Raw genomic sequence first — 27,913 nt, forward strand, 5'->3', positions numbered from 1 at the left:
ACCTCTCAAGTCTGTCCAAGGAGATGAGTTAGAAGAAGTACGTCTTAAAAAATTGACAAATTGCATCATGTTTAGTGACTTGCATTCTGTTCTCAAATCTTTGAAGCATGACTGACAGTCAATGCATAAAAAAATCATGTCAGTGAAGGAAATGCATGACAAGAAGCCAAGAGTACAGAAGAGAACACACTTATGAGGCATTTGCGGAAAATAAACAATCATATAAGTAGCACATAAGATACAGGAGCTATGAAATGATCAAACAAATATTACTAATGGACAGTTGATGGCATTGAAAAATCAAAGTGAAGCTCAAAATTCATCTAGGATGTTGCTTACTTTGTCAGTTGATGTTAATAACGTAAATGAATAGGAAATTGGAAAAGAAGTTGTGCTATTCTTCTTGTTTCCTTTTTCAAACGATTCTAGGTTTTTCTTTGTGTGTGTGTGTGTGTGTGTGTGAGTTCCTACCTTGATCCATCGTGTTTTTACGGCCCAGACAGCCTCTCCACCAAAGAATTCCGAGAACCACAAGGATAAGGCCCACCAATGAAGCCACAATCCCAACGACAGCAACTGTAGACATCTTCATTCCACTTTCTGAAGGAGGTATGAACTCTGCATGAAGAAACAATATTAAAACAACTAAGTTCATCAGGTGACATTATGTTGCATTAGGCTCAAAACAATGGCACAGTGGAAAACCTGATTTCTAAGCATTATAACTTGAAATAAAATGGCCAAAACATGGATTAGCCAAAATAAATCACTTTTTTGTTATAATCCATTTATCTTCCTTTTATCATTATTTCTCTCACATATAACAAGAACAATTATATTTGACCTACCTGACCTTTCATACGGACTACAAACTAAGAAAATAGGAGGGTTGGGTGAAGAAAAAGGATGTCGTTCTCCAAGTTTAATCAACAGTAACTAATGAATATTGTGCCATACTGACATCACAAAATATAATACTCATGTCACATATAAGATAAATTCATTATTAGAAAAATCATCTACAGAGAAGGACAAAACCTTACCAGGATCCACAGAGATAGCAGATATGAGAGGACCATAGGTCCCTCTGTAAGGGATTGCTGTTGTCCCTTTCCCTGCCCAATAGAACTGGATTTCTAATGTCCCACTTGTTACACCAACTGAACTAAAGTTTTTTGTGACTGCCTTCCCAACTCCACTAGCTTCATCTACTATATTGAAATTCTTCAGTAACAATTGTCCCTGCAATGAACTAATTATAACCAAACCTTCCTATAAGCTGCTGAAAGTAATTTATGCAATGTCATTAACTACCTGAACATAGACATCAAATATGCGCCTCCCTAGGCTCCTGTAAGTTTGATCATTTGTAAACATGATTTCCGCAAAGTGGAGGTTAACAGTATAGTTTCCATTCAGTAGACAGAACCCATAGTAAGTGAAAGAGAGGGGAGAAAGACGTGCTGTTGTATATAATTGAGAGTTGTCCATCAAGAGTTTGGAAGCACTTGTAGCTATATAGTTATCATTAACATTGTCATCCATGAAATTGCCCGTGCTGCTAAATCCCCAATTATTTCTATGGAAAAACTTTGAAGGACCAGCAGAATCCTGATCATCTTCATAAATGGTATTGCTGTTGATAATCTCTTCTCTTCCACCACAATTTACTTGAAATGAATGCCACTCTAGCAATGCACAGAAGATAAATCCATGAGTTCAAATTGGATATGGTCATGTAGAAGGATAACTCTAAAATCTTTGAAACTTCAATTGGTCGCATGCCCTGACATCCATATATTGAACTGGTGTAGGTATAAATCGTATACTTAATCAATATAACTATTGCTTAATAAAAAAAGGGGTCCTGATAACATTGATGGGGGTTAGTGAACTTTATAAAGCTCAGCAGCCTTTGACCCATATCACATTTTAGTAGGGGGTGTGAAACTTGGGCGGCCTGAATTAAGAAACAAAAATAAGCCCAAACCTGACCAAGCCTGGTCTGATTCGGTACAAAGTTGAACCCAATTTTGGCCTGAGTTGCACCCCCTGGTTAGGAATTGGGTGGGTCCACTTTATGAGGGACCCCACCCATCCAGTTGGTCACATTCAACCCCAATCATGCATGCTATGAGCCTATGAGTTAATAGTGTGCCCAAAGTTGAAGAAAATTACAAAAATGTCACTAACTTCCACAGTAACATACTAGATGTTAGTGTTTTTTTTTAGATTTGTATAACTTTGAACCATGTTTAGACTTTAGATAGTCATTAATTACATTTTTGTATTAGGCTTTAAACTTGGCTGATGAGATGGGTGAGGATTCTTCCTGACAGTCCTTCTCATGGACCATTCCCACCTTCTGAACTTTGTAAAATTCACCGACCATTGAGAACATTATAATTAACTAAAAAGAAAAAAGAAAAAGATGGTGCATAATCAGATGTTCATTCATATTGAATAGGTAGTCTTTTCAATAATATCATGCACAAGGGAGAGAGAGAGAGAGAGAGAGAGAGAGAGAGAGCCCTGTTATACAAAGGACAAAAGATAAATTTTCAACATGGATTTGAGAATTTAGAGTGGGATTTTAGTGTTTTCTTGGTCAAAACCTAAAGACAAGTGAGGCTTTGTAGCAGTTATGCCATGATATTTTTCATATATGCCTGGAAGGAAACACATTCTCAAAAATTTGTATGCATCAAAGTGATGTATATCTGTCATGCTTCTGGCCTTTAAATTTGCATTACTGATTCTAAACAGACATTAAAACGTCTCTCTGAGCAAAACACGATGCGCCTCACCAGCTCTCCCGGTTTCTCAACCAATAAATAACTTCATAAACAGTCATTTGGCATCATAGTTGTTACGGTGTCTAGGCGATCCAAGGCGTTGGAGGAGGAAAGACTTAATAGTATTCATTGAAAGTTAGACTTTTAAGGACACATTTGGTGGCAAAGCAAGGTCAAAAGCCATGAATAGTGGAAAAAGTGATTGTCTTGCATCATGCTCATATACTATGAATATCAGAACTGGGGTCTCTAATATTTATCCATTGGAAGGCTTCAACCTATGAACCACTCTAATGCAACTCTCAAGATGTTCAAGACTTCTTGACTTAGGGAAACCCAAAGTACAACATATTCATCCAGTTAAATCTGTGTATTATAGTATATGCTTATTAGTCAATTTAGTTCATGTAAGCGTTGCTATGTAACTATAGATGACGTACCTGGAAATCTATATAAATGGAATGAAAGCAATACAGAATAAATTAAATTATACCAGAATAGAAGTATTGGCATGCATCTAAGACGTGATTATGAAACAAATCCACTAACAACGTACAACAATACAAATACAGGAAAAAAAACATTGATAAAACCAGGAAAGTAAAAACAGTCCCAGAATGTTGAATTGCCACCACATTTACAGAATTTTACTTCGAAAATGTTGGCTCATAAAAAATTTGATAATCTCACTCATCAACTCAATTTTGGAAAATTGACTCTGCTTTCATGAAGCATGGAGGGCATCGTTAGACATTTTTCTTCCCTTATCCTTGTCATTATATGGTTCCAAAAGATCCAAAGTTTGCTAATTAAACTTTCAGGAGATGTTTTCTGTCTGGGAGCATGGCCTACGCAAACGCTCCCTGGGTCTTTCTCTCTCTCTCTCTCTCCTCCCCTCAATAGGGGCAGAGATGCCATTTCACAGGGAGGAGAGAGATAGACACAACGGAGCTGGTGTAGGCTACACTCCCCGTCAGAAAACATTTCCCCTTAAACTTTTTACAAATTTTGTAATAGGTGTTTAAAAAGTTATCCATATTTAATATTGGAGAGAAATTGGTATTCTATTCTCCAATAGTTATATATGTTTGTGATGGTCTTCAATAGTACTGTCCATCAATTTATAATTTAATAGCTGAAATTTCAATAACAAAAGATGTCTTGAAAATGTTTGGGGGCAAACCATAACTTTATTTAGAGAAAGAAAATCATATTGATAGGTACAGCTTTCTTTTATATTCAGTTCTTTATTGCAGAAACATAACTAATCATTGAAATTAGTTCTTGTTTTTGCAATTTGCAATATGATGTAATAAGAGAGAAGTTTTCCTGGGGTTTAGACCGCTCCCTCCTCCCTCTTTTAGGATGGCCTGAAGTTTGCGTTTTTGTTTCTCCCCCCCCCCCCCCTTTTTCTTTCCCCTTTTCCTCTGTATATTCCACCCCCCCCCCCCTCTTTCTCCCCCCTGCCCCCTCCTGGAGTTTCGTAATAGATTTATTCACCAAAAAAAAGAAAGAAGTTTTCTTTAGGTGTCTGAACCAAGGTTCTAAATCTCGGTTTCAACCAGCCAGAAACCGAGATTTGGTCGAAACCTGGGATTTTTTCCCAGCCAACTCGAGTTGGTGGCTTCGAGGCCCAGAAATGCTTTTTTTGCTCTGGTTTTTTCTGTACAGCCTATTTTTGACATTCTAAACACAATGCATGAACTATTTTCACAAAAAAAAAAAAAACACTAAAAATGGTACTTGTGGTTATTGACCCAAGTTTACTAGTGTACGCACAGTGTACAAAGAATCATAGTTGTCAAGGACGACGCTTATTTATGGCAAATATCATTTAAGTTCATTTACTTAAGATATTATACATAAATAAGAAAATACCCCCTATTTGAATCCAATAAAATTTCAAGGTACACCCCTGTTATTTTTAAAACTACAGTCGACCCCAGAACGTTAGACTCTGTTAGGTTGAATAATGAAATGACCCTACTACTCTTACACCTAAAACACTTAAAACTCATAAAATGACCCTACTACCCTTACACCTGAAACATCATATGTCTTCTTCCTTACGAATCAGAACTCCATCCCTTTTCCTGCAACTCCACCCCCACCCTTGCTGCCGGGGCACTACGCACATACGATCTCACAGTTCAATTCCCTTGTCTTCTCTCGCCGAACATATCAACACAGAAATAGAAAACCCTCTCAGAAGTGAAGAAAGAAAGCACCCAAATGTCTCTCTCTGAGAACCTCCATGTCCTCTTCTTATTCTTATTCTTCCTCACGTTTCATCTCCCCATCTCCAGTGCTTCTTCACGCAGTTGGAGTCACCATATCGATTAATACAACAGCACATCTCCCCATCCAGAACGTGTCCCCTCAGTCCTCCGATCACTCAAGATCCCCTGCGTGAGGCTCCCAGAGCCCAACCCTGAAACCATCCGAGCCTTCACTCTTCTTCTGGATTTCCTCCTTCCAGGTTAATCTTTCCCTTAATCTTATCTCCATTCATCTTAATTGCTCTTTATTCCCCTCCTTTATTCTTCCCATTCTCCTTGTTTGTTACTGCGGATATTCTGTTCTGTGCGGGGTACCTGCAACCAACCAGATTTGAAAAGAACTCTAACAATCCTTTTTTGTTCTTGTGCAAACTTGGAGCGTAGGCCATACACCTTTGGGCGATTCAGGAACTGAAATTTCATTCCCAGATTTCTACTCTACTGGGAGTTATTGATCTTCAACTGAAACCCTATCTAACTTATGCCCAGTTCAGTTATAGGTAATTTTTATCGTTTTATTTCCTGATCTGCTGGCCCATTGTTGATTGTTTCAAAGAGATTTTTTAGTGCAGAATCTTACCCTATAATGTCAGGTCTATCGGACTTCATTTGAAATACTTCTCTGTTAATTAGAGTTGAACCCGTTCTCCTCCTCCCTCTTTCTTATCGGGAGGGTGAGAATCCAGGTCCAGATAATCCTTGGCCAGCACCTTGAACCCTTGGTAGTTGCAGAACGACATCTCGATGTGCTTGTCCATCCGACTGATTGCAACCCTAGTCAGCGACCTGCAATGCAATCTGTGCCGATGAAGAACAGGGGTTGGGGGTGGGGCTGGGTTCAGGGGTAGAGGTGGGGCGGTGGATTGAGATGAAGAACAGGGGTTGGGGTGGGGCTGGGTTGCAGGTGGGGCGGTGGATTGGGATGAAGAACAGGAGTTGGGGCTGGGGCTGGGTTGCAGGGGTGCAAGTGGGGCGGTGGATATTGGGATGAAGAACAGGGGTTCGGGATGGGGCTGGGTTGCAAGGGTTGGGGTGGGTTCAAGTCTTACAGAGGATGGGTGGACGGTGGTGTTCTAAGAAGAAGAAGAAGAAGAAGAAAATAAGGGTAAACATAAGGGCAAAAGGGTAATGTCACTTCCAGGTAAGGGTAACTTGGTCATTATAAATTATTTCCTCTATGACGTCATCACTTAATAGCAGATCACTAACGAAGTGGGGCCGAGTGTAACATAATTTGTGAACCAAGGGTATTGAGTGTAGTTTTTGAAAACACAGGGGTGTCCCCTCGAATTAGGCATAGTTACAGGGGAGGTCTGTGTAATTTACTCAAAAATCAAATTCCAAAAAGGATAAAAAGTCAACCTCCCAGTTGAAGAACAAAAATTGGATTTTCGGCTTTAGGTGCAATTTTCAACTTTTAAATACTAGGTTTTTTCTCAAATCTAAAAATTCCATAAATCTTACTATGGTAGAACATTGCTAAAACCAAAAGTGTAGTAAAATAGTCATTTGTTTTGATATTTAAAAAAGTATTTTTATTCAGAGCGATTTTAAACAGCATTCGGGCATACCAATTAAGGTTTGACTGAAACATAACTCCTTCAATATAAATCAGATTTAAGCAATATTGGATTTGTTTGAAAGCTTTGTTGGATACCTACCTCTTGTTATTTTTGTTTATTAGCTCATTTCAGGTTGAACGTTGAAGCAACAATCTTCACATTGCTCACTCTTTACAACGTATTTACTCTATATGATGATTTGCTTTAACATATTATACATACCTATCTACACACACACACACACATACATATAAATAAAATGAGTTACTTTTAAATAAAAGGATTTTCTTATTGACACCCCTTAAGGTGTCAAATAATTTGTAACCTTATTTTTTTCCCTTTTAGTTAACATTTTTTTTCTTCAATAAGGGTAAATCCTGTCATTTGACATGTGAAAAATGTGCAAGACAATGGTAGTTTTTGATAATGACATAATGAAAAGTCACTTTCAATTATTTTGAAAACTCTTTTTTACCCTTGATTTAAAGAACTTTTGGAAATAACAAAAGGGGCAATCAAAAGAAGGTTACAAGTTCTAAATATACCCATAGAGGTGTCATTTAGAAAATCCCTTCAATAAAATAATAGAAATTAAATAATGACAAGAAAATACATTTCACTTTACAGCTTAGTCTTAAATAAGATAATTTTGAATTATAAAAAAATTGAGGGTGGACCTTGGTGCAACGGTAAGGTTGCTCCATTGTGAGTCGTGACCAAGTGGTCACGGGTTTGAGTCTCAGGAAACAGCCCCTTTGCGAAGCAAGGGGTAAGGCTGCATTCATTATGACCATTCCCAGACCCGCAGTGGCGGGAGCCTCGTGCATTGGGTAAGCCCTTTTTCTGAATTATAAAAAATTATTACTGCAGCTCTCATTTTCTAATAGTGGGGAGACTATTAGCAGTCAACCTTACAATTTCCAGAATTTGTATAATACTTCACTCGTCTTTGGGAAAATGACAATTGAAAAGACTCATTAGCCTTTAAAATGGATTGCATCAAGTACACTTTTGCTCCAATAAGTTTGAGTAATGCTGATTATGTTCATTTAGGCTCCAAGTTATTAAGTAAATGAAATGAAAGGAAGTAAAATTAATATAAAAAATAAGATGGAAACTTTTGTACTCTTGATTGTTTAACGAACTTAAAATCTTACCAGGTATGATAGATAAACTTTCCAAATATTTTCTTATTCAAATCCAAGTAAGTTTTCTGAAAAGCAGAATAAAATTTAACTACCATATTTAGTGAGTTTTTGAGTTAGTTACACAATCATTGATGGTAAATGATTAGAAATGTTTCCATTTTATTTTATTTTTTTAATTTCATTTCCCTTATGTTCACTTTACTTTCAATCAGACAGTGTTAACGAAAAAAATACTAAGACAAGCTAAACAAGTTTTTGAACCAATAACAGGACCAAGGTAATGTACCATAATCTCATTCCTCAAAAACAAAATACTTACTGCGGGGGCATGTAAAATTCTTCAAGCAGGGAATGATTCCACTTCTAGAACAATAGAAGGAAAATATCAAGTCAGAATTATGAGATTATACCTTCATATTTTGTGTTACAGTATTAGCAAACAAGTAAATAAAAATTGTAAAACCTCTTAGCAAATTCCGCAGAAGAAATCTAGAAACTTACGAGTTTTTTCCTGATGAAGAGCTTGCAAACAAGTTTCTGACAGGGAAAAAAGGAAAGAAAAGAGAGGGAAAAAGAATAAGATGATCCAATAGAAACAACCAGGAAGCTGGATATTACCACAGTAGCTGAAACTAGAAGTACGTATTCTTACACATTCGGCTGTTGACAATTAGGCACTTCTGAGTTCCCAAATGTAAAGTTGTTGTAGGAAAGATCGCTTAACATCAATGTCCCAAATAAAACAATCATATTGTTAAACGAAAAAATTATAAAGACAAGAAATTAGACATTAAATAACATATTAATTAGAAATTTCAAGATACTACAACAGCTATCACAAAATAACGCTAATATCCAGCTTGTAACATTTTTTTTTATTTTTTTTGAAGAGACAACATACAAGAACAAAATCAAAGGGGTGAGAACATACATGTTTTTGCCTTTCTCCAGCATCATCCAATCAGGAACAAGACCAGTTAGCAAATTTCCAGTTAGATACCTAATCACAAGACCATGTCCATAAAGTTTTGTGACTACGCAGTTTTCTGAAATAACTGGCGTGGTAACTTGCAACTAATACTCATTACACAATGATTACATCAGAAACTCACTTACATAAAATCTAATTCCGACAATCTTTCAAAAGTTCTTGGAATTTCTCCAGCCAGCTTATTATAGCTGAGGTCTCTGCATGAAAAAATGGAAGCAAAAATAAGGTTCTGGTCTGAAGAAAATAAATCTCCTAAGAGAATTTTACTTTCTGACTTTTTCATCAACATTTACTTTTATATCGACGAAAAAGAAAGTTCAAGAGTATCAGCAATTCAACATGGCATATGCAATGGTTACAATAAAAATATCTGAAAACAAACTCTAGTACAACAAACTAGCATCATATCAAAATGTTTTATTAACTATTGAAGACACAGGAGCAAATGGAAGTGAGCATTTGCTACTTTGTCCTGAATTCTAGGGTTCTCGCTTTAGTATTTTCACTTATTGGCTTCATTCAGATATGGACACCCATCTACTGTTGTATTGTAAATGATTATTTAATATTGTGCCATTCAGTGTCATCCATGATTTGTTGAAAATTATACAATCCATGAGCCAAAGATTTTATTTATTGAAAATTATTCAATCAGTGAGCCAGAATTTTCATTTTGTTCTCTGAGAATCTCTTCACTGTTCCATGCAACCGTAACTATTGCAGCTCTGAAATCCTGCAGTAATGTAGCATTGAAGTTCTCCTGACATTTCCTCACATTGGAAATGCTTTAATAAAATAAGGTGAACCATTCCTGTTATAAGGGTCTATTTTTTTTTTAATGGATAATATAAAATATCATTAAAGATAAGGAAAGTTACATCCGTTGATATATACAATGGCTGGCATCATTATGTACCAAAGTAGCCAAATCAGATGAGAAATCATCAGGTTAAATACAGAATTCCTCCTCTGAAGAAGGAAGAGAAGCAATATATAGGGGGGGGGGGGGTTTAGGTTGGAACAACTCTAAATCCCGGATAGGATCCCAAGTCAAAACCCCACTCAGATAGAAATCCGAAACTTGACAGAAAACTCAAACTTCTCGGAATAACACCAAACTCTAGGAAACAATAGTTAATAGGATTGATAAGAACCCCTGATGTGGGTAACAGTGATCTTACGTGCGGAGATCTCAGGAACAGTAAAATTCAAATTAAATTCAATCCACCGAACTGATTTGTCTGAAATTCGGGACAGACCTCAAGTTCAATGGTTTAAACAAAAGCCCCAAGGTTCCAATGCAAAACAAAGGATCAAAAGTAATATTGAAAACCAAAATTCTGAAATAGAGAAAACTGGGAGAGAAAAAAATGAACTTTAGGTAACTCACAAACCAGAAATCAGAAGGGCCCCAAACTGTGGGCGAGTAGGGGTCCTAGGCAAGGATTTAAGTATCGGTATCGGGTATCGTATCGGTCAGGCGATTTTAAGAGACGTATCGTATCGGAGATACGTATCGATCGGTGCAGAAACGTATGAAAATGATCAAAATACACATGGAAATACACTTTTGGACAATAAAAACAATATAAACAAGCAAATTTGTGTCATATATCATGCATATATACTAAGAATTGTGAATAATCAATAACCAGACAAGTGCGGCACTTTGAAATTGTTATAAAAGATTAAAAGATGAAATTTCTTACATATAGAGTCACTCTATTGCCATGAAGAATGTCGGGGTGGATCAAAGTCATGTCTGTAAGGGTCTTCAACAATAGGAGCAACTAGGATGATGTTGTGTACTGACCGAACATAAGTACAATACTGAGCCCAGTTAAAATACTGATGGTAGTGACTCTCCCACTCATAGTAGAATCGTGTGTACTGCTCTGGAGTGGCTAATTTCAGGAAAGCACTAGGTTGTGCTTGTGCTTGTGTCTCTCCGTATCCATAACTTCCATACCCTGTAGAAGCCCCATGTCCATAGCCTGAAGAAGAACCTGATGCATAATGCCCCTGGCTTGATGAAGCACCAGCATAATCAGAACTAATGCTAAGTGACTCCATGCCACTCATAAGCACATCACTATCATATGGATTGTGGGAGCGCTTGGCAGACTTGCCCTTATGCGGCTTCTGTGAGTAAGTCTTATGGCCAACAGGCCCAGGACCATGATCCATATCTTGGGTAGTATGTGTGTATCCTGCCTCACATGTGAACTGAACCCCAGCATGATGTTGTGAAGCCTTATGGTCACCACCACTACCTCCAGCACCATGGCCACCACCACCACCACTACCATCATCATCATCATCATCATCATCATCAGCAGCAACAGCAGTAGCAGCAACAGAACCACCACCACCACCACCATCACCATCACCATCACCATCATCATCACCATCGCCGTCTTCATCCTCATCATCAACATGTTGTTGAGTTCCTCCATACGGATGACCTGACCTCGTCCTCCTAACTAAACCTTCTTCAGAGCTACTGTCATTTTCTTCAACATTAGGACAAGGATCTTGTGATGGTGGTTGTGTTGCATCCTCATCCATCTGTTGAATGATGCTCTATATCACTGGATCAGGTTTGGTTGTCTGGCGATCCTCACTTAATTGATCCATCACCAATACCTTATCAGTATCCTCTATCCATGCTCTAACTGGATCTTCATCGTCAAGTAGGTGGTTGATGTCGATTGGGTTGACATCTACATCATCTCCTTCTCTTTCCAGCTCTAAATATTTAAGCTTCAGCTTCATGTTGTAATGGACATACACTAGCTTCTCCAACTTTGAATAACTGAGACGATTCCGGGGTTTGGTGTGTATCAACCCGAATGTAATCCAGTTACGTTCGCAGCCACTAGAGGATGCCGTCAGGGATAACATTCGAATTGCAATTCGGGTTAAGTGTGGAGCACTAGTACACTCCTAGGTAGGGCTTTATGCTCCCAAAGTTTCACAGCAAACAGCCCAAGGGTTTGGGTTTAATCGAAGATCAACTATATGCTGAAAGTAGACCAAAAACAGAGCATACGATGGAGGTACAAAACTGAAATTAAACTCAGAATACTAATTACCTGTTATTGTGGATTGTTTGGGTAGTTGGAGGACAATGTTCCTTGCTGAAATCAGGTACCACGTCTTCCCGATAAGTACTTGATGTCGAGCAGCAACCCAAAACAACAGGTAGTTAGCGGTAGAACAGAGAAAGAAGAAGAAGAAAACCTATCCTACCTCAGGTCTAGGGTATCCCACCCACTCTGTCTCTCACAGATTCTTAAGGCCAAACAGCACTCAATAACTTCAATTCATTCAATCCTCCATGGCTCAGCAGCCTTACATTGTTCTATAGAATGAAAATAAAACTAATCAAACTATGAAACTGAAAACCAACTCCTAGTATGAATAGGAGTATTACAATGTTGCTGAAATAACAAACACAACTAATAACTAACTATTCCTACTTGAACTAGGAATGAAAATATGCTACTACTAAGTCCAATCCCGTATGCCTACCTTGTACCCATATTTTAGGCCTATTAAAGTGGCCTATTACAATGAAAACACATGGAATAAAAGGCCCAATAGATACATAACCCAACCCCAGGCTTATTTCCAATAAAATAAGCCCTCTAGGACACTTATCTGCATCAAGTCCACTGGTTGATTCTTCTCTCTCCAGACATGCTGAAATATCACAGAAACAAAGGCTCTGCATGGCAGCGTTCTAACAAACCGATTCTACTGTTTTTCGTTTTTTTTTTGGGAACAGAAATAGGGTAAATACTGTATAGTATGTCCGGTTTGATTTTCTGTTTCTTTTTAAACGAACAAGGCACTTGGCACACTTTTGAGCCCCATTTGAAAAACACCAATTTTGGTGTTTCTCACCTGGTAGAATAATTTCTTTGAAAAGTCAAAGAAACAAGCATGTGTCTTTAGTTACGAAGTGTATTTGTGGGCTTTGGCTTACAAAACATAAAACCCATCCATTTAACCCTAAAATCAGATTACTGTCTTCATCTTCGAAGGTACTCCTTTGTGCAATCGAAGCTAGCGACTGGGATTGTGGGTGGGTCGAAGGTTCTCTGCGATCAAAGCTCTTCGAAGGCCCTTTGCACGATCGAAGCCAGTGACTGGGATTGTGGGGAATCGACTCTTCGTAGGTACTCTGCGATCAAAGCTCTTTGAAGGTACTCTCTCTCTCTCTCTCTCTCTCTCTCTCTCTCTCTCTATATATATATATATATATATATATATATATATATATATATATATATATATATCGATATTTAATGTCTTATATATACATGTTAAGTTTATATTAGTGATGGATGAAGTAACAATGATTTTTTTGACAATCTGTTTTCTTGGATTGCGTTTTCTCTTCTTTTGAAGTGGGAAATTTCTTCTGAGATTGGTGACTTGTCCTTTGTTTTTCTTATTATGTATTGATGTTATATTTTCATGGCTTTCTGTTTAACTTGGGCTTAACATACTTGGCCAGAGGCCGACTGACCCAGCTAAAGTTCTGGGCTTCATTGCTTCAGAGTTACAGCAAATCTGATTTCATGGCCTGAAGTTGAGGTTTGGTTGTGTTTATAAGTCTGAGATTTCATCTTGGGTTGCACTCATCTTTTCCATTTTCTGATATTATTTCTCCTTGGATTGGGGTATGCCACATGTGTAGGATGTAGAAGTTTTGAAGCATTGGTTATTTACTTCACATATATGGGAATTAACCAAGGGTCATGGGTTCCAAACTTGTAATGTGGAATCATTTCGTCCTTCTCTCTTTGGTTCTTTGCTTGAGACAGGGTATGAGCCTCCATGTAGGGTCTAAACTTAGAAATATGGAATTAACCAAGGACTGGTTTTTAGGATGGTGACTGGGGCAATGTAGGCATATCATGGCAGCAGGTAATATTAAGGGCAATGACCGGTATAGTTCAGATTTCATTACTTGATTCAAAGTTTGTAATAATTTTGGAGATTCAAGTACATTGTTGTCTACATTTAGATTAAACTAATTTACTCCTACTTTACGCTATCATATTTGATGATATGTTGTGATGCAGATTCATCACCAATATAGGCTTGTTTTATTAGGAATAAGTCTAGAGTTAGGTTATATACATGTTGGGCCTTTGATCCCATGGGTTTTCTATGTAATAGGTCACTTTTATGGGCCTAAAATATGGGTAATTAGGTTGCATACGGGATTAGTTGTTTTAGTTCCATATTTAGTTTTGTTTTGCTGTTTTTGTTCATAAATTGAACCGGTTCAACTAATGGTTCAATTTAAGTGATTTTAGTAGTTTTCTTTTAAGTGTTGGATTAGGACTATGTATTGAGTCCATTTTAGTTTCCTAGTCAGTTTAAGTTACCTAATAGGTTAAGGATTGGGTTAGGCCTTTCCTTTTTAGTGTAGGAGTCTATTTTTAAGTCTCTTATATAAGGTTGTAAGGGAAGCAAGTATTGAACACGAATTTTGATATTAATGAAAACTTTTTGCTGCTATTCTCTTCTTTTCCATTGAAGATTTTGTCTTGTGTTTGATCAAGGCTGGTGGGATTGGTGTGTGATCCGATTGACACCTTGCGGTGGGAAGCCCGGGTGGTTCGTTGGTGGGATTGGTGTTTGATCGAATCGACACCTTGCGGTGTGAAGCCCGGTGATGTAGTCCTAGGTAGGAGTAATCCCACTAGGAACCATGGTAATAGGATCAATAGTAAAAGGAACTAAAGGGGCTGCTGATTCAGCAGTTATAATAAGACAGCAGTGTAGTTTTAGGTCTAAATTCTAAGGTTAGGGTAAGGTAATGGGAAAACAGTTTATAGGATTAAACTAGGCAGGTTTTAAAGATCTTAATGAACTAGGTTTGGTTAGATTTGAATAAGTTTTAAAATTTCAGAAATTTTAGGTTAGGGTTTCGGGTTTTGGGAATGAAGGAGGAGATGAGATTTAGGGTTTAGACCTGGAATTTGGGCTGGAGCTTAAGGTCGAGTGTTAAGGGCAGTGTAGGGGTGGTTCGGTTGTAATATTGAAGGATTTGGATGGTTGGATAGGTCTAGGTAAGTTTTAGGGTTTTAATGGGGAAGAGGGGGATTAGGGTTTAGCTGTTGGAATGGGGGCAGAATGGGAATCGAGTGAAGGAGATGGCCTACTGGAACTATGGTGTAAAATTGGAACAGATCTGATGGTGGGAAGGGGCTGGACAGAATAACTAGGGTTTAAAACAATAGGTTTAAGGGGAATCGATCAGGGTTAGGTTGGATGGAGAAGAAGAAGAAGGAAACTTGCAGGGAATTAAAAATAATTCACTGGTTTGATCTCCTTCAAAGGCAATAGCAGTTTGATGTAGCTTGATAGCAGAAAAGGACCTCCCGATCTACAAGATGCAAGGAGTCCCCGGAATCCACCAGCCCTTCCACCTTGATATGACTCATAAGGCCTCCTTGATATTACCCACAAGGAACACTCTCAAAGAGCAAGCAGCAGCATAAAGAAACGATTTTTTTAAAACATAATTGGTGGGGGAGCCTCTCCCACGATCTATCATTAAATAGAAGGCCAAAGGCCTAAATCCTAAAACTATTACAACTTAATCTCCATCCTAAATCGTGGAGAGGTACAATTAAGTGATTTAAAACAATTAAAAAAGCATAAAAAGACTCAATTGACTCTAATGGCTTAAAACAACTTAAACTACTTGAAAATAAAAGAAGATTCCCTACTAGCCAATAGGATCACTGGACTTAAATTAGACCAATTGAACCAATTGGATGCAACCAATTTAAACCGGTTCAATTAAAAACACAAAATAAAAACTAAGTATAGAACTAAAATAAACTAAATTAAGGCTCCTACTCAAACCCTAGGCTTAGGGTGGCTTCTTCAATTCGAGGAGGCTAGGATTTGCATCACCCGGGTGGTTCTTTTGAAGCATTCTTTCAATTCTTTGAAGATCTCCTTCAAGTTCAAGATCAAGAATCAAGATCTATTCAAGATCCTCTAACCAACTGAGCTGCCCTTGCAACAACAATAAGTTTGAATCATCCCATTAATACCCATTCTGCTTCTAATCCTCTAATCCCCCCCCCCAAACCCTAATTTTCCCACCCATCTCCCAAAATTCTTAACAAACCATTCAGTTAACAATACCTTCACATAATTGGATTGAGTATTCTCCTGCCTAATTGGAATACTTGAACCAAGCTTTTTTCTCAATACCCCATTCAAACCACAACATCCCACCTATTTCTGGAGATCATCCCATTACCCAAATTCTTCACAGACTAATCCAACCATCAAGAAACACACCATACCTGAATCGAATTTCATTCCCTACACTAGGAATCATCAAACCAAACCCTAGCCCCAAATTCCCATCCGAAACCCTAGATCCCCCTCTATTCCTCTTTTCCCAAAACCCAAAACCCTTGCTGCCGATTCAAATTCACACACTTCCATCCATCAAAACATCTCAAGACCTTCACAGATAGACTCCCCTACCTTGACTTGACATAACCTTAACATCAAACCCTAACCCTAATTTTGACCTAAGCCCCTATTTTGACCTAATCGGGCCACCAATTCATATTAGATCCTGGTTTACTGGCTCCTAGATGGTCTTCTACTAATCTAGGACTACATTATGTTGTTTGATATATTAAGCACATTTTGTTTTAAAATCCATACTTCAACTAAGTGCAATTTTCTCTTTTCAAACAGTATTCCCAAATTCCATATCTGTAGCTTTAATTATCTTACAGGGAGATGAAGGGTGAAGGACCCATGTGTCCTTGTAGGCAGGGTCGAATGGTGTTAAAGGTGTCTCCTACACATTGAAACCTAGGACAATGGTTTTTCAAATGCCCCGCAAATGAAGATCATGTAGGATATTTCATATGGGTAGACGCTCACAATCCCGATGAGGATATTGATGAGCGCATCCATGATAATGTTCTCAAGAATGGCATTCGTACTCATCCACCAAGAGGAAATCGGCCGAAGTATTTTGTATTTGATGTTACAACCTTCTTGTTGATATGGAGCTTGGTCATATCAATTGTTCTTATTTATGTTTTATTTCAACGCTAGAAATATGTGTAATAACTGGTTCAAACTCATGGATCTACTATCTAAACAAATAAAGTAGTTTTTAATGGTGATGTTTTGCATTTGACCAGGACAATAACATTATGCAACAAGACACCTTACACTATAGATATGTACGAAAGGTTGATGAGGCGGAAGTTAAAGAAGCCTTAAGAAAGATGAAAGCATGCAAGACACCAGGCCCCGATGAGATCCCAACAGAAGTGTGGAAAGCCTTGGGAGGTTGTGGAGTATATTGGTTAACCAATCTATTTAATAGGATTATGAGCACAAGGAAGATGCCAGATGAATGGAGGAGAAGCATTATAGTCCCGATCTACAAAAATAAAGGTGATATCCAAAGCTGCAATAACTATGGAGCATAAAGCTAATGAGTCATACTATGCAACTTTGGGAGAAGGTTATTGAAGCCCGTTTGAGAAGAGAGACTCATATCTTGAGGAACCAATTTGGCTTTAAGCCAGATAGATCCATGACAGAAGCTATCTACTTACTGAGGGGGGAAAGATATAGAGATAGCAAGAAGGATCTCCATATGGTCTTTATTGACCTAAAAAAAGCCTACGATCGAGTCCTTAGAGATTTAATCCAGCATGTTCCAGTGAAGAGAGGGGTATCGAGTAAATATGTGGATATAATTAAAGATATTTATGGAGTGGTGATTAGTGTGAGATCTGTGGGAGACTGGGAGGTCAGGACAAGGAATTACCAATTACGATAGGGTTACATCAGGGATCAGCCTTAAGCCCTTATATTTTTGTGCTTATCATGGACAACCTAACCAAGAGCATCCAAGTGAGGTCTCGTGGTGTATGCTCTTTACCAATGATATTGTTTTGGTGGATGAGACTAAGGATCAATGCTAAGTTAGAGCTATGAAGATCAACCTTGGAAACAAGAGGTTTTAAGATCAGTAGATCGAAGATGGAGTATATGACGTGTAATTTTAGTCACACTATAATGGATACCGACATAGTGTGAATTGGGGAAAGAGAGATACCACAAAGTGACTATTTTAGATATCAAGGATCAATCATAAATAAAGAAGGTGACATAGAGGATGATGTTTCACTAAAAATTAAAGTGGGATGGATGAAGTGGAGAGGTGTGTCCGGTGTGTTGTGTGACCGACGTATTCTTTAAAGCTTAAAGGAAAATTCTACAGGACTGTTGTACGACCGGCTATGATGTATGTGGCAAAACGTTGAGCAATTAAGAAGTATCATATTGACAAGCTATGTGTAGCAGAGATGAGGATGTTAAGATGGATGTGCGGAAAAACTAGGAATAATAAAGTAAGGAATGAGTATATTTGACTTGGGAATTGCCCCAATCAATGACAAGCTTCAAGAGAGTCGTTTGAGGTGGTATGGTCATGTTCAACGGAGGCCTAGGGACGCCCCAGTAAGGAGGAGTGATATAATCCCAATCAAAGAAGCTAAAAGAGCTAGGGGCAGGCCTAAAATGACCATAGGAGAAGTTGTGAGGAAGGATATGCATAGTCTAGGTCTTGTACCAAGTATGACCTTGGAAAGAGCCTATTGGAGGGCAAAGATCCATGTAGTAGACCCCATTTAGCTAAGATTATCCTAACTTACTGAGTTGTGCCTCTTTCCTCTTATTTACATCTTTCATCTTTTATTTTCCATATTTCATTTTCCATTTCTCATCTCTTTTTACATCCATTTTTTGGTGTTGACCTCTATTTTCTCTACTTTGTTTCGTTTGGATCCATGTAGCCGACCCCATTAAGTTGGGATAAAGCTGAGTTTGTTGTTGTACACAAATTATAGAGTAGGTAGCATTTTACGTAATTTTTGTTATACAACAGAAACAATTCTGTTAAGTGCGACTCATACAGGTTTCTATTTCTTCTTATTTACAGAAACTTTTTTTTTCCAAATGTTACCACTTACCATACAGCATTTCAGGATCTAGAAACGCTCAAAAAACACAGAAACACAAAAAATTGTGCCGGACCCAAAATCGGTTTTTTAAAATAGAAACGTTGTCATACAAAGCCAAAGTCACCAACTATATGTGAAATAGCACTCCAAGGGCAGTGGGCTTTGCCCTCAAGGACATCCAAGTTAGAAAAAGGAGTAAGAGAGTGAGAGAAGAGAAGTAGGTGAGGTTAGGGAGAAGAAGAAGAAGAATATGGTAGCAAGTTGTAGGAGAGTTGAGTCTAACTATCCCCTATATTGATTCACTTAGACAATAATGAAAAGAAAATTACATGCCTACCCCTCAAGCCCTCATGCTAATATAACTTAGCTAAGAGTTTGAGTCTAACTCTCCCCTATATTGATTCACTTGGACAATAATGAAAGAAAATTACATGCCTACCCATCATGCTAATATAACTTAGCTAAGAGGTTGAGTCAACTCCCCCCTATATTGATTCACTAAGACAATAATGAAAAGAAAATTACATGTCTACCCCCCTCATGCTAATATAACTTAGCTAAGAGAGATAGATAGGTATTAACAGATTTAGAATTAGAGTAAGGCTTGGATGATTAATGATCACCCCAAGCTCTTTATTTATATCCTTGAGAATAGAGGACAGAAATACAAATAAGCAATGTGGGACTAAAGCCCACATAACAGAAAAATAAAAGAAACAAGAAGAGGGTCCAAAATACCCCTACGGTTCTAACACTCCCCCTCAAGTTGGACCAAATATGTCAATCATGCCCAACTTTACTAGATTAGGATGGAACAACTTCCCAGATAATCCCTTGGTGAAAATATCAGCAACCTGATCAGAAGACTTCATAAAGGGAATACAAATCAACCCTTCTTCCAACTTCTCCTTAATGAAATGCTTGTCCACTTCAACATGCTTGGTGCAATCATGTTGTACCGGCTTTGTTGTCGCAATACAACATCACAGGAAGATGAACAGGAACACCAAGGTCTTGTAGCAAGCCTTTCAGCCAAAGTAACTCACAAATGCCCTGTGCCATAGCACGAAACTCTGCTTCAGCACTAGAACGAGACACCACATTCTGCTTCTTGCTACGCCAGGTTACAAGATTGCCTCCTACAAAAGAACAATATCCAGAGATAGACTTTTGATCTGCAGAACCAGCCCAGTCAGCATCAGTATATGCCTCTATCCATAGGTGACCATGAGGAGACAAAAGAATGCCTTTTCCAGGAGCTGACTTTAAGTAGCGAAGAATCCGAACAACAGCCTCCATATGAGAAGAATAGGGATCATGCATGAACTGACTCACAGTACTCACAGCAACAGCAATATCTGGACGAGTGTATGAGAGATAAATCAGCTTCCCAACTAGTCTTTGGTACCGGCCTATATCAACAGGTTCACCCTCCTTTTCTTTGAGACGGACAGTAGGCGATAGGAGTATCTAAAGGGTGACACCCTAACAAACCAGTTTCAGCCAACAAGTCTAGGACATACTTCCTTTGGGAGAGAAAGATGCATTTGGAAGATCTGGCAACCTCAATCCCAAGAAAATACCGTAACTTCCCTAGATCTTTAATCTCAAACTCCTGCCCAAGAAACTTCTTCAACCGGCTGATCTCAGCACCATCGTTGCTAGTAACCACAATGTCATCCACATAGACTATAAGAATAGTGAGTTTTTCACCAGCCCTCTTTATAAAGAGAGTGTGATCAGCATTACTCTGCTTATAGCCCACAGAAATCATGGCCTTGTAAAACCGACCAAACCATGCTCGAGGTGACTGCTTCAGCCCGTAAAGTGCTTGCTTCAACTTGCACACTTTACCTTGATTACTGTCAGAAGAAAACCCTGGTGGAATATCCATGTATACCTCCTTACCAAGCTCTCCATTTAAGAAGGCATTTTTCACATCCAACTATTGTAGATCCCATCCAAGATTGACTGCACAAGATAGCAAAGCCCAAACTGTATTCAACTTTGCAAAAGGGGCAAAGGTCTCCTAGTAGTCAATCCCATATGTCTGAGTGAAACCCTTTGCAACCTAACGTGCCTTATATCGATCCACAGTCTCATCAACTTTCTGTTTGACCACAAACACCCACTTACATCCCTCGGGTTTTTTGCCTAGAGGAAGGACTACAAGATCCCAAGTATTATTCCTTTTTAAAGCACTCATTTCTTCCAACATAGCTGCCCTCTACTTTCCATCTGTATAAGCTTCCTGCCAATTTCTAGGAATAGAAATAGAAGAAAGAGAGGACACAAATGCACGAAAAGATGGAGAAAGAGAACTATAAGAAACAAAACAAGAATTTAGATGCAGGGTGCAAGTCCTAGTACCTTTGCGATGAGCAATAAGTAGGTCGGAAGAAGAGATCTCACCAGGAGGAGAAGGAGATGAATCCTGAGCCGGCAATTGGATAGGGATTAGTGCCACAGTGGATTGTTGTTACCCTTTTTTTGAACAACTCTTTGTGTAGGTGATGATATTGGATTTGTCAATCCTCTTTTGAAAGTCACTGATGGTTCTCTGGACCGGAGTCAACTCCCCCTGACTAGGAATATCACCACCATTATTTCCTACAAGCTTCCCCTGTAAAGGAACCCTTTCAGATGAGGGGGCAATAGCCCAAGGAGATGGGGCAGCAGCTATAGGAGAAACTTCAAGAGGAGGAAACACAGACACATCTTCACTAGAACTAGAACTCTCCCCCTGAAGATGTGTGGATTGATAATAGGGAAGACTCTCATGAAAAACAACATCCATATTGACCAGAGTACAACGGGAAGGGGGGTGGTAACACTTATAACCTTTCTGGGTGGAAGAGTAACCCAAAAAAATACACCGTAACCCACGAGGGTCAAGATTGCCAAGAGATTTCGTATCCCTGGCATAGCACACACAACCAAACACCTTGGGAGGAACCACAAAGGTGGAACTCCCATGTAAAATGTCAACCGGGCTGCTGGAGTCAAGAACGCGGGAAGGCAACCGATTAATGAGATAGGTTGCAGTAAGAACAACATCCCCCCAATATTGGGAGGGAATATGGTGCAAAAACATCAACGCCCTGGCCCTTTCCAACAAGTAGTGGTTCTTCCTTTCAGTCACACCATTTTAGGCTGGGGTATCAACACAACTAGTCTGTTGAATAATTCCATGATCAGCAAAATACTTTTGAAATTGAGTTTCCCGATACTCAATGCCATTATCACTTCTCAGTTCTCAAAACCTTGAGAGTAGCCTGGAACTGAGTTTGAACCATTTTATGAAAATGCTGAAAACACGAAAAAACTTGACTTTTTGTGTACATAAGATAAACCCATGTGCGTCTAGAATTACAATCGATAAAAGAAACAAACCAACGATGACTGGAAAGGGAAGTCTTACGACTAGGACCCCAAACATCAGAATGTACCAATTGAAAAAGTAAAGAACTCCTTTTATTTGAAATGGAATAAGTTGAACGTGTCTGTTTGGCCAGAACACAAGCCTCACAAAAATATCGGTCTTATCACATGTTTTGACCAAAGTAGGAAATAAAGATGCTAAAATCCCTAATGGAGGATGACCTAATCTAGAGTACCACTGGTAAATTTCAGAAGAGACTAAGGAGTTTTTATGTGGAGACGGCAATGGAGGTGGAATGAGACGACCATCATCAAGTAGATACAAGCCACCATGTACTTTACCCAATCCAATCGTCTTCCCAGAGACCAGATCCTAAAAAACACAATGTGAAGGAAAAAAAGGTTACTTTGCAGTTAAGGTCACGAGTAATACTGCTAATAAAAAGAAGGTTAGTAGTAAAATTAGGAATATGCAAAACAGAAGACAAAGAAAGAGAGGAAGTGCAGTTGATGATTCCTTCCCAGAGATGGAAGAAAGGGAACCATCAGTTACTTTGACTTTGTCTTTCCCAGAAGTGGGAGAATAACGATGGAATAAACTAGAGGACCCAGTCATGTGATCTGTAGCTCCAGAATCAATGATCCAAGGATGGGAAGCTACAGAAGCATAGTGACCAACAAATGAAATACCTGACCGAGCAAAGTTTGAACCTGAAGGAGAAGGTGAATTGGCAATAGCTGATGTAATAGAGGCAACAGCAGCAGAAGACTTGAGCACACGTAGGAATGCCTGTAGATCCTCCTGAGATAGGCCAGTGTCAGTAGTAGGAGTTGTAGCAATAGACTCAGAGTGATTGGCCTTCTTGTTTGGTTTCTTATTGGTAGCCCGTTTGGCTTCAAAGTCAACTAGTTTCCCATGAAGTTTCCAACATTTGTCCTTAGTGTGGTAGGGCTTATTACAATGCTCACAAGTGACAATGCCCTTGGTAGAACCATCACCAGCAGGGGATGAACCAGCAGTCAGAGGAGTAACAGTGGAAGCAGTCTGGAGAGCAGATCTCTCAGTAGGTGGAGGTTGGAGCATGGCAGCCCTATAGTTATCTTCAGAGGAGACCAAAGCATAGGATTGTTCAAGTGTAGGAAAAGGAGAGTGGCCCAACACTTGAACTCTAATCTGATCATAATCCACATTTAATCCAACCAAGAAGTCATAGACCTGTATCTTATCAACATGCTTCTTGTAAGAAGCAATATTACTAGGAGTAGAGGGACGGTAATCAGAAAAATGGTCCAACTGTTGCCAAAGGCTGCGGAGAGTAGCATATTACTTGGTGACAGTCAATTCCCCCTGAGTGGTATGAAGGACTTTCTTCCGGAGTTCATATACCTGGGCATCATTACCAAGCTATCCATATGTTTCCTTGCAGGCAGACCATATCTGGGCAACATTATCAAGAAGAAGAAATCCACCCACAAGGTCTGATTGCATGGAACCAATCAGATAAGACATGAGAATACCATTATTGGAGATCCACCTGGCCAAAGAAGGGCCAGCTTCAGTTGGCATGACAGTAGTGCCATCAATATAGCCAGTAAGCCCACGGCTAGCAATGGCAAAGTAGGCAGAGCGAGACCATATCAAGTAATTGCTCCCATCCAGTTTGATAGGATTAGGAAGAAGATCACGGGTGTCATTCCTACTGTACCCATTATTAGTAGAAGTACTAGTAGAGACTTCGGAGTCACCCATAAGTGCAGCAGAAAAAACCAAATCGCAGAGAGGGGCTGTTGTGAAGAGAGCCCCAACAAATACTTCAAGAGAATGGCCAGAAATTGGTGGAGAGACCTCTAGTATGATAATAATAAGGGCCTCCAAAAATCAGCAGCAACAGAGGCTTACAACCCTAAGATCGATTTTTTCAGGGTTTTGAAAAAAAACCCTGATTTTGTTGAGATCGATGTAGGGAGAAAAACCTGCAAAAAAACACTGGATTGAGCTGAAACTTGGCTCGAGTGTGGGTCTAGAAGGGCCTGAGTACTCCTCCAAATATCAGCCCCAATAGAGGACAGCAGCTCCTAGATCGATATTTGTCAAGGTTTTGAAAAAAACCCTGTTTTTAGAGAAATCGATCTAAGAGGTCTTCAAGGCAGATCTGACATAGAAAAAAAATTCAACAAAGGAACCTGCTGCAGTTCTTGATCTTCAATAAGGGAGATTGGTTCCTTATACTTGAGATGGAATCAATGAAATATGTAAAGCTTCAAATATCGCAGCCAAGGTGTTATAGATATCGAACAGATTTATTTAACCATGGAATGAGGTGAGAAAGGCAGCAGCTGGATCTATGGATCACCTCATCAGTGCTGCCCTACTGGAGAATAGAAAACAAAAGAAGAAAAGAGAGAAGAGAAGAGGAGATCGAGAGAGAGAGAAGAGAAAGAAGAAGCTGAAATTAGAAGGTAGGGGACCCTAATTCGAAACCTGCTTTGATGCTATGTTAACAGATTTAGAATTAGAGTAAGGTTTGGATGATTAATGATTACCCCAAGCTCTTTATTTATATCCTTGAGAATAGAGGACAGAAATACAAATAAGCAATGTGGGACTAAAGCCCACATAATAGAAAAATAAAAGAAACAAGAAGAGGGTCCAAAATACCCCTACGGTTCTAACAATAGGTAAAAAGTAAAACACATAATGTCCCAGTACCCAAACTACCCTTATTACATGAACTCTAACACTCCCCCTCAAGCTGGAGAATAAATGTCATACATTCCTAGCTTGTACAGAAGGGTATCGAATTGATGATGGACAAGTCCTCTGGTGAAGATATCTACCAGTGCCAACTGATCACCAGTCCTCACAAAAGGAGTGCATATGTAACCAGAGTCGATCTTTTCTTTGATCAAATGTCGGTCCACCTCAATATGCTTTGTCCTGTCATGTTGCACAAGATTGTGAGCTATGCTTATAGCTGCCTTGTTGTCACTCATGGGTGCCTCAGTATCAAACTTCAACTTTTGGACCAGCCGTCTCAACCACATGAGCTCACATACTCCATGAGCCATAGCCCTGAACTCTGCCTTTGCATTGGATCAAGCCACCACAGGCTGTTTTTTGCTCCTTCACTTAATCAGGTTACCAGCCCAATCGGCATCGGTGTAGCCCTCCATAGTAGCCCCAACGTCAACAGACTTGTCTTTGCCCCTACACTTCTCCTTGTTGGGATTGGCCTCCCTTCCACGGGTGTGTTCACTTATCACCATGTCTTCCACGTCCGAAGTGTTAGACATGATGCCTTAGATCCCACAAGCTTGGCTCCCTCGCAACCAAAGCTCTAATACCATAACAGTCACGACCTTAGACCTTTTTAAGCAACCGCGCCGACACTTAACACTCTTTAGCACTAAGTCAACCTTTAACAACTCTAGCAAGAGACTTGGGAAGAGAACATATAGAACACAAGAGAGAGTTTGAGAGAATGAACTTGTATTGCTCTAAAGCTTTGAGTACAATGCTTGAAGCTCACTTCCTTAGTACCTTGGCCAAATGAGGCCACAATTATTTATAGGCAACCAAGGCCCCAAACAATGGCTATGATCTATACAAGTCTCCTCCATCCAATGGTGGAGAACTTTCTAGTGAGGAGACTAGAACTTTCCTTGGAGCATTCTAGTAGCTTGGAGAACTCTAGAACCTTGTCTCTTTCTTGGCTAAATGCATGGCTTCTCTGGAAGCTTCTCTAGAACCTTTTTGCTTTTAGAGGTTTTTTTAGGTCTAGACTCCCCTACATGTGTTGAAAGTTCTAGATCTTGGATCTTCCATTCTTCCCTAACCCAATGGTCCATGTCCATGGGCTTACAAGCTAGGTCTGTGGGTCTTTGGTGGGCAGACTGTGACAACATGTCATTTAGCGGATTTAAAGATTCTGCCTGGGCACATCATCACCATCCATCGCTGATATAAAATTGAACAGTGAAGTTCACAAATTCCGCGCCTGACCAATCATCGATTGATACATAGTAGTCACCATTTTTGGTGACATTCTGATTGTTACGAGAGATGCCGATCAAACAGCCTGGATCATCTGCTTCTCTCGTGAATCGCGCTGACCAAGACTCATAGGATCGTGCGATCCTGATTTAATCTCACGGTCCATAGTACCGATCTGATGGTTTTCGTGCACCCCACACTCCAGTTTTTTGCGGGTACCCTATACAGCCCATAAAGATTCCATTTTTTCCTCCCTCATTGGCCAGTCTTTGCAAGGGCATATCTTTGTCATTTTAGTTCGGATTGAGCTGATTAAAAGTGCACAGTTCTTCATGTTGGAAGATCTATCTCTCAAGAACAATAGCCTACGATTTGGTGACCTCTAAGCTCTGGTTTTTGAAGAAAATCCTTTATGGAGGCTTGAATGAGTTGGTGAAGTGCATTGATTCGCTTCAACTACCTTCTTAAGGTGTTTAATGGCGATTGAAGAGAAGAAAGAAGTTGTTGAGTTGCATTAAAGGTTTTTGGTGAGAAAGGAGAGAGAGAGAGAGAGAGAGAGAGAGAAGGGACAAAGGGGTTCCATTCATTGAGCACTTGAAGATTCAAGTCTCTCCACTTGCAAGGGGGCAGGTAAAGATTCCAGTGAGCTGTACCGTGGATCACTGTCCAGTAATCTCAGTTGTGATTACTCCGGAGAGGTAATCACTCAGTCACAAGTCTTGTTATTTGACCTAGGTTGTATATGTGTTGAAAACCTAAGGCATTGTACTGTAAGGGTGGGACTTGTATTTATTTCCATTTAATTTACATTGTAACATATCAAGTAGGGGACTTGACAGGAGTTTAGGGTGGCAACCCTTGCCTTCGTGATTATCAAAGGTTGAAGCAGGTGTAGGTTCTCCTAAACTGTAGGCTGTAGCAACAGTTAAACTCAGTAGTGTATTGAGCAACACACACGACCTTGGTTAGAGTATTGCTCTGTGGATGTAGGAAGTTTGCCGAACCACGTAAAAGTTGTATTGTGTGATTGTATGTTGTGGATATATTGGAGTGTTGTGGATGTATGCAGGATGGGGTATGCTTTGTCTTGTAGTCCTCGCCACTCCGTGGTAGTGGGGTAGACAAGCATACGACTGTGTGTGGATACTGGTAAAATTGGGATTGCTCTAGCCAGCCCAAGTGAGATAGTAGGGAGAGCAAATAGTGAGTCAGTCAAGGTCAGTAATTGCAAGGACTTTCGAGAGACATTATTCACCCCCCCCATCCTCAGTGTCCATCTGGGAACTTCAGAATCAATGGTTTTATTGGCTCAAATGCTTAATCAACACAGTATACTTTCTAGTGATTTCTGTCATGCTACTGCTATCTATTGATATAGAAAATTTCCCCAGAACATTAAATTGTCATAAAAAATGTGCACCAGGATGAACTTATCGTAATATCCTCACCCATATGAAACATTGTAAATCCACAACATGGATAAGGGGGGGAAGGGGAGGGTGAGAAAGAACCAAAGAACAAACTTTCATAAAGAATCTCATTAAAAATTTAGGTAAAATACAACTCCAGGATGTTTATATATATATATATATATATAGAGAGAGAGAGAGAGAGAGAGAGGATGGGTTGGGCTTACAAGGTTTTTAGATTTGTCATTAAACCGAGATATTCAGGTAGTGGTCCACTAATATTGCAACTCCTTAATATTCTATAAGAA

The 27,913-nt window shown here is 39.3% G+C and overlaps 1 protein-coding gene and 1 long non-coding RNA gene across 2 annotated transcripts in view; both read right to left on the bottom strand.

Annotated features, from left to right (window-relative positions):
- Positions 1–27,913, bottom strand: part of LOC122650337 (probable leucine-rich repeat receptor-like serine/threonine-protein kinase At3g14840) — a 117,603-nt gene that overhangs the window by 61,600 nt on the left and 28,090 nt on the right. The window lies entirely within an intron of this gene.
- Positions 8,743–27,904, bottom strand: LOC122650343. The gene is made up of 3 exons (XR_006331412.1): positions 27,833–27,904; positions 8,901–8,972; positions 8,743–8,784 (listed from the first exon to the last, which is right to left on the bottom strand). It is a non-coding gene; the product is annotated as an uncharacterized LOC122650343 (long non-coding RNA).

The sequence above is a fragment of the Telopea speciosissima genome, chromosome 2 (assembly GCF_018873765.1).
Source record: "Telopea speciosissima isolate NSW1024214 ecotype Mountain lineage chromosome 2, Tspe_v1, whole genome shotgun sequence".
NCBI classification, from domain to species: domain Eukaryota; kingdom Viridiplantae; phylum Streptophyta; class Magnoliopsida; order Proteales; family Proteaceae; genus Telopea; species Telopea speciosissima.